The sequence below is a fragment of the Astatotilapia calliptera genome, chromosome 12, assembly GCF_900246225.1.
Source record: "Astatotilapia calliptera chromosome 12, fAstCal1.2, whole genome shotgun sequence".
NCBI lineage: Eukaryota > Metazoa > Chordata > Actinopteri > Cichliformes > Cichlidae > Astatotilapia > Astatotilapia calliptera.
The window spans coordinates 8,760,593-8,772,748 of record NC_039313.1 but is presented as its reverse complement, the minus strand read 5'-3'; the positions used below and the strand labels follow the sequence as shown (position 1 = coordinate 8,772,748).

The following is a 12,156-nucleotide window of genomic DNA, read 5'->3' as shown; positions in this document are numbered from 1 at the left end:
AACTCTGTGTGGTGGCTGCTGTAAATTACAACAGCAGCCTGATGTTGCCATGCAGGTATGTAGAGACACAGACTTTATCACCCCAAAGATTTTAACATGTGGCTGACCTTGTCTGTGCTAAAGAGCAAAACTGGATTCTAACAGCACCTCTGCACACATCTGACATCAGAAGATTTAATGTCAGATTTACATTTGGACGTTCTGAGGAAATGAGTCATGCATTTGCAGAACAGACACATCTGATTGTAGTCTGATGAGACCACAGTATTATCTTGATGAAAGCCAGATTTGAGCTCACTTATGGAGTTTGGTTAATGCTTCAATTCACAGACACTGAAACTATGTCTGAATCCAGTAGTGTAAAGAGTGTAAATCTTGTTATATGACCTGACCTGTGACACCAATTTTTTTAATTGGTGTGGCAGCCTCAGAGGATAATGACCTCATCAATGCACTTGGCAAGCACCTGGGAGCCAAACTAAGGACTAAGGCAAAATCCTATTTGGCCTTTGGAATGTACGTGCTGATTACATCTTGGAGAGCAGCACTTCCAACTGCTACTGATGCCAATAAAACAGTGGGTGGAAAGACACTGAGCAGCAGGCATACAGGTCGCCCTCACACACTGGGCCACTGGCATGGCAGCTTACCGTGTGACCTTCTATACATCACCACTTGGCCATTAACCAGGTAAAAGGATGGGATAAGGGCAATAGTGCACACCAGACCTAAGCGCACTATGTAAACGCATTTATCCCAGGATGCATGGAGTGTGGACATGCTTAAATCTGCTCTGCTGGCAGTTCGGTGGTGGTGGTGATGTAAAGTGGCACACTTCACAGCCACACTCAAATATTGCTCAGGCTCACCGCTGTCTAATAAATCAACAGAAAACATCCCACATTGCTAGGGTGTTAGCTCTGAGAGTGATCCTCTGGCATGGTGTCTGGAACATGCCTTTGCATTTTTGCAGGAAACTAGCAGCAGAACAGTAAACATATCTGCTGGTAAGTGTGCAGCCCAGCGGCCTGGCAGAGTAATAGGAGATCCATTATAGAGAGATGGCAGTCTGAATAATGCAGGCGTTTGTTCTGTCTGAATGAAAAGGAGCTGGCATTGGGCTAGCTCTGCTGGCAGATGATCCAGTAGCACAGATCCGCCTTCTCTCAGAGAGGAGAGGGGGCGAAAAAAATACAAGCCTCAAGCAGTGTCTGCCCTCACACCAGACCTGAAGGTAAACTGCAAAATCACACATTCCTGCAGCCCTCAAGTCACAAAGTTTGCAGCTGATAAATGAAGAAAACTCCTCCAAAGGCATAATTGACCTCAGAGGAGTTTGCACCGTTGTGTAGCTACCTGTTACGATCTGACACCAGCTCCCCTGGAGAGCTTGTGCCCATGGAAACGGGAGCCTGAGAAAAGCGCCGTGCAAGGTGCTTTTTTATACCCTTTTGCTCCCATTAATTGGTTGCCAACACCACTTGACTGTAGCAAGTTGAAGCCTCCCCCACTTGGCAGGTTTTTCGCTCTGTCCAGAGAAAAGCTGGGGCCAGATGAGCAGAGGGCTTTTTTGGGGGGGTTTTGTTTTTTGCCAGGTCTCAGTGCCAAAATCACCAGGGAGCCGGATCATTTGCATTGATAAGACAGGCGCTGTGTGTCACACAAGTCTGGGCTAAGCCTGGGTCCACTCTTTTTTGGATGAAAGCTCTGTTTCAGGCATCACGTACAGAAGGAAATTATTTCATCCGTTAGTCTCCACTGGTGACAAGGTGGGGGGAGATCATCAGCTCCCTCCTAACTAGGTCACTGTGTTATTCAAGTCCAGCAGGAGACTGGAAGCAAGAGAAGGCTGAATACTGAAACTCCCCCTCACCCGCCGCTGGAGATCTTGTTTAAAGATGCCACAGAAAACGAAGAGGGAAAATAGAACAAGCCTCATTTCATTTCTAGAACAAAAAAGTGTAACACAGATATTCTATTTCATGCACTTTCCTATTTCAATAGAGTACAATTTATCCACTGGCTTCCCTGAGCCATTACAGCTATGGGGAATAGTAAAATAACCACTAGTAACTGATAAAGAATTCAGGCTTTTTATAACTTTATGAGCTTAGTATTCCTTTGGCGTGCTGTTGTCAAGTTGAGGATCATTTTACACAAATCTACCCGACCGCTGCCACTGTCAAGAGCCTCATCTGGAGATACGAGCCAAAAGCCAAGTCATTAGTTTTAGTGGTCGTCATCATGTCAGTCAAGAAACTTCCATCTCAGACAGTTGTGACAAAAAATACACTTCCTCAGAAACAGCCGCCTCAACTTTGGACAACCTTAGTGAGCGGCTGCTGCTTGAGGTGTCAGTGGCTCTGAAAAGAAGCACACTGAATTGCCTCTAATAAGGTCTCTCTCAAGTTAAACGCTGGGACTCTCAATGACTTCTGCACCGATCATCTTACACCACAATGGCTTGAGGTTAAAATGAGAGACTCCAGCAGAAAAAGAGAGCACCTGCAGAACCATTAAACTTTTAGAAGGCTTGTGGTAAGAAGTGCAGAGGCAGGGGAATGAAAGGATGATGTTACTTCTGTATAGGCCTTTTGCAGTTAATATATGATGTGCTGTTATCACTGAAGCAATTTCCATGTGACATTCAATGGGATAGAGTTAATATTTCTGGGTTTTGACCCAGAATTCTAATTGTCCATATGAAATATTTGCACTGATGAAGTATATGTATAAATCACTTTACTACTCAGATCAGTTAGCTTTCCAGCCAAATAAAGAATCTGCAGAAACAAACTGAACTGAATTCATGTTTCTACCCAGTGTCTTTATATTAGGGATTGATTCATCAAGAAAAACAGATGGCGGCACTAATTGGTGCTAGAGTGGTGCTCAGTCAGGTGCAATCAAACCACAGCAGGAAAAGGGGACGCAATGATATAAATGAAGTGCCACTCAAACCTGAAATGTTAAAAAAAAGAGAGAACAGAATATGAGAGATGCAGAAAACATGATGGAAATATGACTTTCTCTTTTCTCCTATGTCGCTTTGAAGGTTATAGTTTCCCAATCATTCCATTTTCATGACTTTTTCCCTTTACCAGTACCAGATTTTTTTAATTGCATATTTAAAATTTCTGCTAATGGTTTATGGGCAAATCAAAAATGTCAGTTTTTTTGTTAATATTTGAAATATTTGAATTTGTATGGAGTTTATATTTTTCACAAAAATTAGAAATTCCAATATTCCATATTTTTAAGAGTTACTGTGTTACTATGTGTACAGCAACAACAACAGCATTGTGTAGAAGCAGTTTTTAAAAGCCTTTGGAGCACAATAACCTGTCACCTGTTTGGCATTGTATGTTTTAGCACTACAAAAGGTTTTAAGGACAGCCTACCTTCTTTTTGTTCCACGATACAAGGAGAAATACTGTACTTCATTATCTGCAGAGTAGACATGAAAGTAGAAATCTGAAACCAGGGAGTGACACCTCCTGTACTCCACATTTATTTATCCACTCCTGGATTCCATAATAAATGCATCTACATTTTACTATTTACTAGTCAATAAATAAATGAAATGATGCGTGCACAAGAGGAAAGCTAGGCTCACTGTAGGTCCAGTCTGATCAGTAATGGCATCCTAAGTAAACTGAATAAAAATCTGTAAGAATACATTGTAAAGTACCAGGAAGTGCACGGAATTTCCTGTCTTCATTTTTTATGGATATTTTTTTAAATACAAAATTTACAGTGACTAATATTAGAATAGAATAGAATAGAATAGAATAGACTTTTCTTAGCCCATGAATTAGAAATTTGGGTGTTACACAGCTCTTATAGCAAGGGGAATATGAAATATAAAAGGAAGACACAAAGTAATCCTATACATAACCAACTAAAGTTCATATATACAGGTAACAATGTATGGAAATATGTATAAAAACTGTATGGAGATATGTAATAAAGTGTACAGAGTGTTAAAATATTGATTCATGTTATTACATTTTTGAAAGGTAGCTTTATTACAAACATTATTGCTTCAGATGTATGACTTTATAATAACTCTTTTATTCCATAATCGCTACTTTGGATCTGATTTACAAGTGGACTATGATAGTCTATGTAACATTCTTTCTTTGTGGAGTTTGCGTGTTCTCCCCGTATTTGCGTGGGTTCTCTCTGGGTGCTCCGGCTTCCTCCCGCAGTCCAAAGACATGCAGTTAGTGGGGATAGGTTTCTATGTTTTAGCCCTGCAACAGACTGGTGACCTGTCCAAGATGTAACCAGGGTCTCTCTAACTAGAGAATGGATGGATGCGTATTATATTATAGTTTAAGGCTAAAACTATTAAACTAATAGTAAAAAAGTACAACAGTTGAGTTTATGAAATGTGTTTTGTAGGTGTTACGGCCCTAGCAGGGCCTCCTCCTGAAGGTGCCTGTGTGGGCGTGTCCCACCACTTCTTCTGCCTGAGGTGCCACCTTTCCCTGTAACACAGCTGACTCACATCAGTAATTAAAAGTATTTAAGCCCAGGGAAAGGTGAGCTCTGGGCCAGAGTGCCATTTTGTGTGGTGTTTGCAGCTAGTGAGCTGTGTGTGTTTTGTGGTGATTGCAGCTAGTGAGCTGTGTTTGTGGTTTCCAGCTAGTGAGCTGCGCTTTCCTTTTGACTTTGCTTTATTGACCAACGCCTGAGTTTTGTTTGTTTTTCTTAAATGGTGATAGTGGCTTGTCCATCTCTCTTAGTTGAGCTACTTTAATAAAACTCTTTAATTTAACCCTTTTGCCTCCTTGACTCCTTTTTCTGACCTGGACACCTTTTGTTACTTCCCCCCTCACCGCCTAGACCCCTCAGGGGAACGTAACAGTAGGCCAGCAGTTATCCTTGCATTATCTAAATGCCAGAATTAGTTGTCATAAATTATTGTTGACTAATGTGTCTCTTTTTTGTGTTATAGGGACTAAAAATAGTAAATGGAATGGAAGTTATGCTTTTCTACAATAACTGCCCACTTAAAACACTTCATCTTCATCTTCAAGATAATTGATCAGGGTGATCAATGGGAGTCTGGTACCTTAGGTACTAGAGCCAACAATACAAAATAATCAACACTAAACACAAAACAATAGCTAATATGTTACTGTCTATGCGCAACACCAAACAGTGCCAACATATATAATACTAATGCTTGATGACATTATTAGGGAAGGTTAGAATACTGTGGAACCAGGTATGTTGCAGGACCCTGAACATATATGAGAGCTGTAACTTTTTGCACAGTTGCTTTTTTGCTAACATGCACATCTCAATCAAAGCACACATGTTGCAGATGAGATTGTAGGTCTGTTAGGTAGTTAGAATCTGGCTACTACTATAGAATTACACTAAATTCCCAAAGACCTCTCTACAGATTACATACTATTGAGCTGCATGGCTCTTCAGTCTATTGGGTGGATTGAATTGATGGAAAGCAGAGCTCTAAGAAGTTTTGTTCTATTTTTAACAGAATCATTCAAAGAACAATATTTGCTAATGCTTTGTTGCCTCCACAGCCAACATTGCCTCCCCCAAGGCTGCCCACCCCCAAAAGGGGACCCCAGCCTAGAGGCATGCAAAGGTAATGTGGGGGAAATTCTCCAATCAAATAAGCCATGAGGGACTCGCTGCTGAAGAGCGAGGGCTTCCTCTGCCTGCAGCGCTCTCCCTGGCTTTGTTCTTGTCGTTATCTTTGGTGGCAGATAATCCTGAATGTGCTGTGTGGATCACAGCTGCTTCACCAGGAATCAACCAGCGGCTCATCATGCATGTTAAACTCATTACATATTCAAAAGGAACTAAATCTCCTGAATATCTGCCTGCCGGAAGGGCATTGTGCATGTGTATTTACAGCCATGTGTGTGTGTGTGTGTGTGTGTGTGTGTGTGTGTGTGTGTGTGTGTGTGTGTGTGTGTGTGTATCAGCTATGGAGCTCCATCCTTGAACAGGCTTTGCTAATGGCATTTTTCATCCCCCATTTAACCTTCCTCTTTCATCCTTCCTCTTGTGCACTCAAAAGATTTTGAAAACACTTTGATGACAAACTTCACTTAGTGCATTCTTTGGTGATGACCCAAAAGCAAATAACTGTTGAAACACACCTAAATATACATCAAGGCACTCAGATGAGGTGGCTGTGTTACACAAGGTCAAGGTTGTAACCACCATGTGTCTCTAAGGGACATGACCTTCTCCCAGTTTAAACAGGTTAGAGGAGACAATTGATCCTACAAGGGTCAAAGGTCAAACGGACCTACCTCTGGAGGTACACATCACGTCAAGTTTTGATGTCCAGCAAAAATCAAAAATTATTTCACAGTACAGTTAAGTATGTTTTCACAGTATTTCTGGTTTAACTTTGCAAGTTGGATGGACAACATTGGATAAACTCTCTAGAAACACCCCGAGAAACAATATCCACAGTGTCTATTGTTTTTGACATTAAGTTTCACTTCACTATAGAGAAAGTCTTTATATATTATAATTTCTATTTCCAAAACTGGCTGAAAACCCAAGAGCAGCACAAATAAGACTACAGTAGCCCACAGACTGCGTATTTCACATTTTGTTACCTGGTGACATTAAACAACTCCACCATATAGGCAACAGCCTGCAAAGCTGTGCATAGGCTCTGAGCAGGAGCATTGCACAATAAAACCAATCCATTAAACAGTGTTGCTGGAGGCCAAAACAGAGACTAAACACAGTTAGTAGTATTTCACATTTGGGTCTAGATGGGATAATAATTACATTGCTTTATTAGGGATGAAATTTTAAGAAAAAGCCAAAAAAAGAACTAAAGGAAATGTTTAGTTATTGATTTTTGAATATATTCATTGAGAAACTGCTTTTAATGCAATTTTATTTTTTTTACATTACATTTTATCTACAATCATAATTGTATTTACATTTATAGCTGACAAATAACTACGTAAAATAATGCTGAAAAATGTATTGAAACAGCATACACTTAGTCTGACCAGAATTCAGAACAAGCTTATGTTTGAACTCAATTAACAAAGACTGCAAAATCCAGAACTTAATAGGATAGGGTGTATACGCGTTCAGTATCCCATCTAATTAAGCTATATCCCAGCTAGACGGTTATTTGGATTTCTCATAAGAAGGATTAAAGCTAATGTGGACTTTCTGTAACAACAAAATGATAATGACTTGAGCAAAATCTTAAATGCAGGAGGCGACTGTTCTGAACAATAATATTGCCATAAAAGTAAAGCTCTATTGGATTAAATAGCTGCTGCCAATATAGACTAAATTTGTTCCACAAAGACAATTGCTGCAGAATACGACCATCAATGAGAGGGATTCTCTGTTTACTATACGAGTTGATCAGTTTACCTATAACTTATATTCTTGTACCAATCACATCATATTCTAGGATCTGCATGAAGGGAATTAAACAGCACATCGATCTACTGCAGACATGTGCTCAGCAATGTAGCTAAATTAGTCCTGTTGATAATGCGCTTGTTTGCATGTGTGGCTCAGTTAGTGGCCGCTGATCTATCTACAAGTCCTTACCTCCATATTCACCCACTAATCCTGTTCCCAGACAGGCTGATGCCAGATCATCAGTGACTTCAGGCTGGAGGGACCCGTGTCTCCACAAACACGGCTGTTAGACACCCCCTATAACAGTATTTACCAAGTATATGGATGGTGCAGTGAACTGCTCCACACATACCATACTCACAAGCCCAGTTATGTAGGTTCATCTATTATATATAACACTGCTCTTTCAAGAATTTTGCACTGTTTGAAAAATTCTTTGCATTTTTTAAATAGAACAACAGAAACAAAGAAGCCACGAATCCCCAGTCAAAAAAGGCTAAACATGTATTATAAATGTGTTTATTGATTAATACAACCCATCTCGAGTGCCACTAAGTCATTTATTTTCAGCATTTTGTTGCATGAACGCTCAGTCATGCAGATAATTATGAGGCTACAGCTGCTGGTACAAAAGCCCTCTAGCTGGGATTCTCCCACAAACAGACAATAATTTGGACTTTTACTGTACAAAAATGGATAGCAAAAGTCAATTTTTGTCTCTCCAATAATACATTAGAGCTGATTACTGGGCCTCAACATAACTTCTGAAAACACTGCCTTTAGATAAATAAAATCAACTTTCTAGGGTAGCAATAATCCTTTCTGTCATCGTTGTATTTTTACTCAGTTGTATATAGTATTTGTATTTGTATTCTATTTTTATCTTATTGTATATTTATTTTATTTTATTCTACTGTATATAGTATTTTATTTTATTCTATTCTGTACAGTTGTGTACTGTATTTATTCTTATTGTATTCTAATTTTTGCCTCATAACTTTTGCACTGTCCACTTCCTGCTGTGACAAAACAAATTTCCCACGTGTGGGACTAATAAAGGTTATCTTATCTTATCTTATCTTATCTTAACTTGTCCTTCTTGACAGCCAAAAATGTAAATTTATGTTCCCATTTATGTTCCGATTTGTAGTGTTTCTTCTACATCTTAAGATGCAAGGTAGGTGCAAAGTACATTTTTTTATGTTTATTTAATAATATAATCTGTTCAGAGGTTAGCACTATCATTTCACAGGGAAAAAAACATCCTTCTTCTGCAATCCAGTGAAATATGTTAGGCTGACTGGCCAGGTAGATCTAGTCTTGAGTGGTCAGTAAGACAGTACTTAATAAAAATATTTCATAGAGATAATTGATGCCCACTTTTGATTCTTTTTTTAACCTTTTAACATCCCCAAGATCATTGATGATCCATCTGGAAACAGGTATAGGGTTTCTGTTAAGTCAGAAAAACTGTCATTCCAAATTGTTTCAGACATGATTTGAAACATGATATGGTTTTTGAAGTTTTTTCAGTTTGGACTATTTAGTTTGTGACTAAAGCTAAACCCAACTCTTACCTCAGATAATTCTCAGGTGACCTAGCAGCAGTACAAAGGTTTAAAAGGTTTGATTTTGTACCAACACATTCAGTTACAAAATGTTTTGCCTATTTAATTACCTTTGTGGAGTGCTGGTCTCTTTAAAGTCCAAATCACAAGGCTACAAAAAGCACCGCTTTTCAAGTTTACAAATCCAGGGATTGTCCCCATTGATGATTCATTGTAATGTTAACAAGTTAATGAGGTACTAGACTTCTTTGAAAGTTTACATCACTAATAAGGCCTTTCAGTGTCTTTACCATCAAGATACATATATAAATATATATGCACATACATATTAATGTACCTTCTTTAAATATGAAATGCTCAAATGTAAGCTGACACATTCAAAGATCCAACCATGCAGGTTTACTGCCAATAAACCCAGGCTACGATCAGGAGGTGTTGCCCAGACATCTATACCTCAGTCCCAGAAAGATGACTAAATATGTCAAAATGGACAAAGCATCTATGACCCAGGATCAATTTCACCTCCTGACATTTTTGTTTTTTACAGGAGCTTATTGGCTGCTGTGAGATAAACAATGGCAATTTCTTGGCTGGAACGGGAGAGTGTGTGAGCAGAATAAAATTATGCCTCGAACACAAGGGCAAAAGAGCAAATCGTTGGAAAGAGAAAAACATATACAGTACTAGCTGCAAAATAAGTCAGTGCAATTTCTGGCAGGGCTTACTAAAATTGCCCTGATCATAAAATATATGCAAAGGAGCAGAGATCAGAACTGCTGCATGTTTATTTTTCATGAAATGTGGAATTCTGGAAATAGGTTAGATTACTGTGATAATGCTTCTTTTATTTACAGGACGCATATGGACTGGGATTCACCATCACCCCAGTGCATGCTCAGAATTTCTATCAGATACTGCTGTCAGACACCCCCACTAGCACCAACACCATCTCCACCTCCCCATCCTCAATTCAGCATAAACCTGTCTCAGCAGATCATCCTCCTCCACACTTGCCATGATATCCTAGTCTTATCATCATCATCCATTGTCTGAGAAGCACATGGGGAAATCAATGTCTGATCATGAGAAATGCACAGAATAAGGCAATCTGGGCTGTATATGATCTATAGGGGCAAAATATAATATATGTCTGCAGAGCTCAGGTCATAGAGAAGAGAGCCTGTCCACAGAGCCTTTGATTACACTACAAAGTCTTTAAAAATGCACTTGGGTCAATGGAACCCAAACTTGGATCGATAGCGCTTTTGAATCAACAGCTTTGTGGGTTTGTGTTGTCAGCTTGATTAGATTCAGGAGGAAAGTGGGTTGATGAGTAAACACGACAGCATCAATATTACATGAGACTGAAGATCCAACGATTTCTTTCTTTAATGTCTGTAAGAGATCTGGGTCGAATCCCCTTAATGCCCTGACATAAATACATTGTGTTTTTCTCATGGATTAAGCTTAAAAACTGAACATAGAATATAGAAAAGTGTAAGAAGCAAGAAAAAGTAGGGAAAAAATTATCCAGTGCAAAGTCACATGTTCACACAACAGTCTAATTTTACCACATGAATCATTAATGTTATATAAACAAAGGAGAGAAAAAAACCACAATTCTTAAGGAAAAGAGACTACATCCTCTGGATGATAAATCAAAAACAAGAAGAAGAAGTGGAAAGATTCTACCTTGGTCATATGTAGCCAGGGCACTGTCAGTGCTGTAGCTGCAGGGTGCTTGTGTTTCCCCAGTGAACTGAAGCAGATGTCAGCCGAGACACCTGCTCTGGCTCAACCTCCTCCTCCACTGCCTGTCGGGCCCAGCGTTGGGGTTGCCGCCCTGCCCCAAAATACACCCAGCACTTAGCCCCCTGGCATGCTATTGTCTTAAGCGCAGCCATGGATTCATGAACTCATTAAGACATGCTTGCGCATTTCTCATCTGTTGCATGAGATGTGAAAGATGTAAACTAATGGGAATGATAGCTGTTAATTTATAAACAAAAGGAGGTGTCGTTAGCATCATCATCAGTGCAGAAATATGACTGTGATTGCTTTCACAAAAATACACAAATTAGTGATAAGCATGGTTAAAAAAATTCTAAGGAGCTTAGAGTGTTTTACTGACAGAGGGTGGGGGTGTGCGCATGTGGTGGTGACTGGCCATCTGTTTGAGGACATTTCATGGTGTGATTGCATCAACACTCATATGATTGACTGACAGTTGAGTAATCCAATCTCTCCAATTCTCTCCGAGTGAGAGTGTGGAAAGAGTCTGCAAGGCACAGGGCAAGAGTTCTCGAAAGAACATCTAATCATGCGGTATAAAAAAATAAATATATAAACACATATATATATGCATATATTAAAAAATGTTGTGTAACTTGGCAGTGTCGGGTGAGTCCTTAGGTCATAGGTTGCTGCTTTAATCAGGCCCTGCTCAGCAAAGACACAAGGAAGGGTGACCTACATTTATCCTCATCTGAATGACAGATGTCCCCTGTGTTTGCTGCACAGTGGTGGTGCTCATTCTTTAGTGATTACAGCTGCACGCTCTCAACTTGTGTAGCAGAAAAGATAATCTGGGAGTATTCTGTAATCAGGGGTTTCATGCATTCAGTTCTTAAGGGGGCACAATTTCAGAATTCCATGACATTACTGATCAATTTATGACCAATGTTTGATTCGAGAAACCACATCTGTTCTGAAATGAAATTTGTCATGATATCCAAGACACCAGTGACGCGTCTAGCCTCTGTGCAATCACCGGCTGTAATTTAATTAATGAATAAATTAATTTCAAGAGAACAATGAAAATTACTTTCCAAACTTTACTTTCAAAAGGAAAATCTAATGCTATTTACACTTCCCTTTTCCAAAAAGTTGCTGGTTGCCTCATGACCTTCACACACACTGGTGTGTGAAGGATAAAATCTGTGTGATTATTTCACTGGATTATTTGTGACTTCTTTTTTTTAAGCCAGGCTCAGTATTTGCTAAATAAACAGATCTGACCAATCAGACCACTGCATTTGGCAACAAGTGCAGTGGAGCTCAAAATGTGCACCGGTCCTGAATACACATACAGTAAAATAATGCTATTTTACCTCAGACACACAGCTAGGCGCTGCTGGTCAATTGGATCTCTAAAATGATTTCTCTGCCTCCTCAGATGTGGTCCCACTGGCAT

General features: G+C 39.5%; 1 protein-coding gene across 3 annotated transcripts in view; it reads right to left on the bottom strand.

Annotated features, from left to right (window-relative positions):
- Positions 1-10,908, bottom strand: part of LOC113033543 (tenascin-like) — a 124,887-nt gene extending 113,979 nt beyond the window's left edge. For all 3 annotated transcript variants that reach the window (XM_026187446.1, XM_026187448.1, XM_026187447.1), the window contains exon 1: positions 10,656-10,908. The gene's annotated coding sequence lies outside the window, so the exon portion shown is untranslated. The remainder of the gene's footprint in view (positions 1-10,655) is intronic.
- Positions 10,909-12,156: the final 1,248 nt, after the last annotated feature.